Below are 7,024 nucleotides of genomic sequence, written 5' to 3'. Positions count from 1 at the left end.
ACGAGAACATTTTGGTTCATTTCAGACTTTTGGAAGGTTTGAGTCATGTTTTTTGTCATCAGTTCCTCTCTTCTTGAACCCCCCACATGGATAAAGTGGTGGTGGGGCGGGGGGGGGGGGGACCAAATCTCGAAACGACGTTTTTAAACGGAAATAACCTTGATGAGATGATCTCAGACTGTTTATTTGCCGGTGAGTGTTGAGCTGCGATCATTGCAGCATCAGTCTCCGTTGGAGCTCAGAGAGACGGAGACGAGGAGGCAGCAGGAGGCTGTTCTGAGAGTATTAAGAGCTCAGGAAGAAAGCGTCTGCCAACAGGCAGAGATTAGCAGATAATGTTTTCATGTACCAACCAGGAAAGTGGTTGTTGGGGGCTGCTGGCTTAGGGACCTCCATCCATCCATCCATCCATCCATCCATCCATCCATCCCGACCAGTAAACCGAAAGCTTGGTTTCTGGCTCAGCTCTCTCTTCACCACAACAGACCGGTACAACGACCGGATGCTGCTCCGGTCCGCCTGTCATTTTGGCGCTCCAGTCTTCCCTTGACTTGATTTGAGGTACTCAGGGCGGACTTTGTCCACTCCTGGAGCTTTGTCCCATTCACTACCAAATGACCAGGACAGTCTCACCCCAAAGTCCTCATCCTCTGCTTCCTCCAAAGAAGGCGTGTCAGTGGGAACAAGGAGCTCCTCAAAGTATTCCCTCCACCGCCTGACAATGTCCCCGGTCAAAGTCAACAGCTCCCCTCCTGCAATAAAAGCAGTTCCTGCAGAGAACTGCTGTCCCCTTCTGAGGCACTGGACGGTTTACCAAAATCTCTGTGAGGTCATGACGTGTTTTACATCTGCTGAGTGCAGTTTTATAACCTGTACTGAGGGCTTGAACCTGTGACCGCTGCTTCTGTCTGCTCAATTCAGAGAAGCCCTTCACAGCACACGTACATCCAAAGCAGATCCTGTATCTGTGTCTGGACTCTACAACCTTTACAGAAGGAGGGTCTCTGTGACGACAAACTGGAAGAACAATCGGGACCGTTTTTGGCGTTTGAACCCAGGTTTCCTGCGTGACAGTTCACAGCGGGCTGAGAAGCAGAAACATCTGTTTTTTTCTCGCCAAACACAAAACCCAAACTAACAAACATCATCAGAAATATTTAAAACGCTCAGAGAAAAATGAAAATGAGCCATAAAAGTGAAAATTCCTCCAGAAATAAGTTTGTTACATTAAAGCGTTTAACCGATTCTGTTGGTAAAGATGTCTGCGGCCCAAAAAACTCTGCACAAGAAAAAAAGGCGTTGAAACGTGGATTTGAACATTTTAGCAGCGGCTGCAGCTGTTGATCTATAATCAGATCTTTTATCTGCGGCGGAGCCAAAAATAACCTTCGCAATCCCATGGCGTCCCTGAGCGTGTCCTCACTTCCTGTGTTTTGGCTGATCAGAATCAGAATCAGAGATACTTTATTGATCCCACACGTGGGAAATTTGTTTGTCACCATAGCAACTGACAGCAGAGGGGAAAAAAGACTTCGAATTAAGTAAAAAAAAAACAAAAAAAAACGCCACAAGTCCTGATGTTAATGAGATGCAGCTCCCAGCAGCCCCGGCTCCCTCGTCAGCATCCCCCCCCCCCGCTCCGTCCTCCTCCGTGTGGGAGTTGATCCATAATTTATGGACTGCACCGACGTCCTCTGCAGACGTTCTCCTCATCCTGAGGTCCAGAGAGAAGCATGGAGAGCTGACAGATTCCTCACAAAAAGGTTTGTCCTTCCTCTCCAAAAGGTAAACTTTTCTTTTTCTTCCATTATATTTTGAATTCATTTCAGCAACTTTCATCTTTATCTCCTGGTGTCACAAACCTTTGATGAAAGTCGTGATTCAGTTGGTGAATTGAGGCCAAAGTTCAGCTTGACGATCATTTTCAGGTTCACTCTCAGCTCTTCTCACTGCATTAAACGTCATCTCCGTGCTGCATTTCAGCAGATTCTGCTTCCCCAAAGCCGTCGTTTTTTAGACTGACTGAACAAACAGACAAATCTGTGTGCGACTGAATCAGGGGTCAGGAGGGCTTGTTTTTTAGGGGGAACATCCCATAATGCTGAATTCTGACTTCTGCAAACTCTTTCTATCCTTTTATTTTTGAGGAAATGTGTCGTAAATTTTGCAAAATGTTGACTCAAATGTGATGCAACTCCCATAATCGGAGGAGAAATGAGAGTTTTTGAGTGAAATATATATCATATTATAAGATTAACAATATTTATTACAAAAACATAAAGGACAACAAAATTTAAATGTATTTGGAGTTTAAATTGGGGATTTTTCTAATGGATAAATTCGATTTTTGTTTGTCTGTTTTGTGTGTAACTTTGTTTCTTGTTTTAATCTTTGTGTTGTGTTGAGAGTGAGCAGAAAAGATTCAAATCCTAAAATGTTATTACTGCTGACATTTGAAGTCGTCGTGTTTTGAAGACTTTCTGTCCTGTCAGACGGTTTATTGTGGAGGACGTATCTCCAGAATCATTTAGATTAGTCATGAACGATAAGGCCTTCGTCACATGCACCTGTACAGGTGCTGCAGGTTTTTGGGTTGTTCGGTCCGTGGAGGGTCGTACAGAGGAGGGGCTGCATCGTAAGGGGAGTGCAGGTATGTCTCACAGCCCCCTTTGAGGCTCAAGAACCTTTGTGAAAATGGGACGTACCATGTTTGGTAAGTGATGTTTCTCATGTAATCGGGTTCTTCCTGCAACTTAAAAGGGAATTACATTTTTTTGAGTCTGTTTACAGCAGTCCCTAAAGTCTGAGCTTTTTGAAACTCACTTCCTGAGCTTTTTCTGTTTCAAGCATCATTTCAAGGACAGATGATCTCATTCTTACAAAGTTTGATGACACTGATGGAGATTTTTGAAACGTCTTTTGGCAAACACAAATGTTTCCTTCGGTTAAACACTTTCTAACTCATTTCACCTCAAACTGCATAAACAATGGAAAGTTTTGTGTCTTTTAGGTTTTCCATTTTGCTTTTACCTACTGACTCCCATAACCAGCGACTATAGTTGCCTAGCAACAATCAAAGGAAGCCACAAGTACTTTTCCCTCATTAAACCTCTGAGATAGAAACACATTTGTGGTTCTTTTTGGACCTCCCTCTTGTTCTTCTTTCACCCAGGACACCCTGTTTGTTGCAACTTCATTCTTTCAGATTAGCATTACCACTTTTTCTTCTTCTCTTTGTTTTTTGCTGAGTGGATCCCTCCCTCTTTTTCCAGCTTTTCAGGGTTTCTAAATAAACCTCATGACTCTATCTGAGCGACAAACCCTTTACAGGCTGGTCCAGCTCGGACTGATGACAGCCGGGCTTCCAATAGAATTCCAGTTTGTCTGCAGTGAAGACTGCAGCTGGTTCCTGACGTCTGCTGGACCGTCAGGTTGACTCAGGCAGACAAAACTAAACCTCCTGAACAAGTCCAACAGAGAATGACAATATTCAGATTTCAAAAAGGGTTTGAATGAAGATTAAAATCTTAGGGTCTCCAGGCCCTTTTTTAATTAAATCCACTTTTAAAATGAATACAAACAATATTTGTTACAGTATTCCAAGAAATTTATATTGAAAATGATCAATTATTATCCAACTTGAATAAGAATCAATGATTCTTAACTTTTACACTTTCATGTTCATTAATTTACTAAAAGCTTCACTGCATTCATCTGAAAGACAATATCTGTTAGAATGAAGGATCCTCCACCAAATATGCTTATTTCTACCAAATACACTCTTCTAATATTCATAAAGTCTTCTTGGGTAAGAAATCCAATAAAGCCAATATAGTTCTCAGATTTCTCTCTGAGCTAATAAGATCAGCTTTCAAATAAAAATGGTCAAAGCTATATTATTAATATGATCATTTTCTGTCTGATTTTGGAAAATAGAAGGAAATAAAGGAACGTAGATGCTCTGCTTTAGCTTTACATTTGTGACAAAAACACAAGAAAACAGCAGAAATATGAACGAGTCGTTCTTAAACTACCATGCATAAACAAAGAGATCAGCTGTAAACACAGGCAGCACAAGAGAGAGAGCAACATCCCATAAAGGATGAAGTGGAGCCTCATGTGAACCCTGCATCCGTGCATTCATTTGCTTCTTTTTCTGAGGCAGGTAAACATCCTATTACTGCTCTGAAAAAGGAAGCACAGGACAGAAAAACAGATCTATTTGTTCTAAAGGTACAGCTGGGTCAGAAAATCTAAAGAGAGAAAAACTGGAGTCATCTGTTTTTACGGAGCGATCTGAATCCGGGCTTCCCGCTCAGCCACGGCGAATGAATCCTGTGAGGCTGATTGTCATTCAGCTCACGCCGCTGCAAGCAGAGAGGCGAGAAGCAAAATGCTGTCACAATAGTTTAGCAAATGAGCTAACAACACAGATTTAGACACACAGGGGCGTGTCAGGGGCGTCAGGGGCCTCAGGGGGCCCCAGGGCCACGTTTGGTCTGGGGACCCCAGATTCAATTTAGCAGACAGCAGAAATTTGAGGCTGGTGTGAAAAAGGCTGTAGATGCAGAACAGCTATGGAAGTGTAAACAATGAGTGATTCTTTTCATCAATTTACAAAATGCAAAGTGAAAAAGAAAAATCTAAATGAGCATTTGATCTTTCTACCTTTTGATCCCAAACCTGCATCCATACTTACGGCTCTCTGGCAAACAGATGCAGACGATCATCAGCGACCCTCAGCATGAAGTGAAACAGAAACAGCTTCAGACTAGGTGAGGATCCACTCTGCTACCAAGGTGGGATCATGACAGACCGTTTCACAGAAGGTAGCTCCCCTTCAGCACGATCTTCTTTAGGAACGCAGTAAAAATAGAAAATAAAATTAAGCTGAAACTGAAAAATGGCAAAAGCATTTGGCCAAAAAGCAAAAGAAAAGTTCAAACTCCAAACATTTAATTCAATTGAATTTTTCAATTCAACTTATTTATTTTAAACACAAATAAAAATAAACACAAGAGTTTAAAATAGACAGATAAAACAAGACGGTGTGCTTGAAAAGGAGTGGATTGAAGAGAAATCTAGTATGATTTTGGTCTGTTCTCCTGCAACAGTGAGCAAGAAAATGAAGAAAAACGCCCGTCATAAATGATTTCAAACGGAAAAACCTGCAACCAAACTCTTAAATATAGAACATGCATTTTAAAACTGAAAGTAGAAGTTATAGAGGAGAAGGATGGTTATATATATATATATATATACCAAACCGTTCATAAAGGGTAAACATTTCCTGTGCTGCTACAACAAAAGAGCTAAAACGCCTCGAAAGACTGAAATTCTATCAACTCTCTAAGCTTCCAACAGTTTGATTAAACAAATATTGGCAGACCCCAAATCTTGACCATGATTTATCTTAAATCCAAAGCGAAAACAGATAAATCCAGAACTCATTATCATACGAAAGGAAAAAAAGCGATTCTTCTGATGATCCTGTGTGTAGTTACCTTTGTCCTTGCCTTCTCAATCATGTCCGCCACAAAGGGAAAGGTGTTTCCTTCTCTGTCGCCCTCGTCTGAGAAATAAGCATGCAGCTCCGGATGCTCTGAAGTGAAAAAGTCTTTGCACGTGCAGCACCTCTACAGATTTCAGCATCACGAGATGTAAACATTTCTGTTCTTCTGTTTGGCTTTTGGACATCCAAATGTTCCCAGGCTGCAGTCATGGCTGGACTGCGTCACAACGCGTTTCGGGGTAAAAACTAAAACTGTATACATTTCAAGCATTTTCAGCCAGACTGTTTTGAGGATTTCATGCATCCCTAATTTTTATCCAACTAACTTATTATTTCCCATCTTCTTTTGATCATTTTAGCATCACAAACTTTCTCTAAGTAATTCAGCATTTTTTCATCAAGTTAGTATGGAAATACTATTGTCTGCTGTCATACAAGCGATTCAACAATTCCATTCACTGAAGGGAGTTTTACATTTATATTATCAAATCTGAACTTCTCTAAAGTTTTCTTTGTTTAGTTTTAAAACTGGTTTGGTGAATGAGATAAATGATTGTGACCACAGGAGAAAACAGCTAAATGTTTTCAACCAGCATTTTATTGTGAAATTCTCCTCTGAGGACAGTCGTGTGCAAAGTCGCGTAAAGTTCCAGTTTCGGGATTAAAGAAAGAAACCCACGGATGTCTCCTGGTGACACCGTGAGTGGAATGGAGTTTCCTCAATGCTGAGAAAAACGCCAACATTCTCCAGACTATTGATTCTGTTCTTTTATAAAAAGAAAACATTTCCTTCATTTGGCTTGCTTCCATCCTGTCATTCCTCACATCTGTATCTAAAACAGATGTTCACATAACTTCATTCCAAACCACATACTCTTCATCTTCTAGCCGAGTAGTTTCTGAAAATGATTCTTCTGATATTTCTGCTGATGCTCAGAGAAAACCCTTCAAACAAGGTCAGCCATCTTTCACAAATGGAGTCATTTCATGGTTGAAATTTCAATGACAGAGCAGACGTCAACGTACACATTGTGCAGAGATGCATCAGAACTCCCACCCCGAATGGATGGGATGGCGCTCCGGGAGCTATATTTCTATTTCCAAAAACAGCTCAAGGTTTATTCGTTCTCCCGCTGAATCTGATGCACCTTGAAGGCCTAATGGGTCGGTCCCACTCGTTACAGCGTCCGCCCGCTTGCTCTCCTCGCCGCATCACATGTTTGTCTTTGAACAGCACGGACGCAGTGAACAAGCTCACCTGTGGTGCTGAACTTTACGACGAGACTCAAGGTGAGGGGAGATTGAAATTTTAATGAATTAGTTCTGTGTGGTGCATGGTGGGGATTTGTGCACGGACATGGGTCAGCGGGTGGCGATGGCGATAAATGTATGGAGCAAAACCATCAAGGAGAAAGCGGCGCTAAAAGACGCTCCCAGCGACCAATCCACAGCATGAAGCCTTCAGCCCAGGGGACCCGCCTCCAAAAAACCCGCTGTCAAGCTGTTAACAGA

Source organism: Oryzias latipes, chromosome 14, assembly GCF_002234675.1.
Source record: "Oryzias latipes chromosome 14, ASM223467v1".
NCBI lineage: Eukaryota > Metazoa > Chordata > Actinopteri > Beloniformes > Adrianichthyidae > Oryzias > Oryzias latipes.
The sequence above is the reverse complement of the archived record's forward strand: the minus strand, read 5'-3'. Positions refer to the sequence as shown.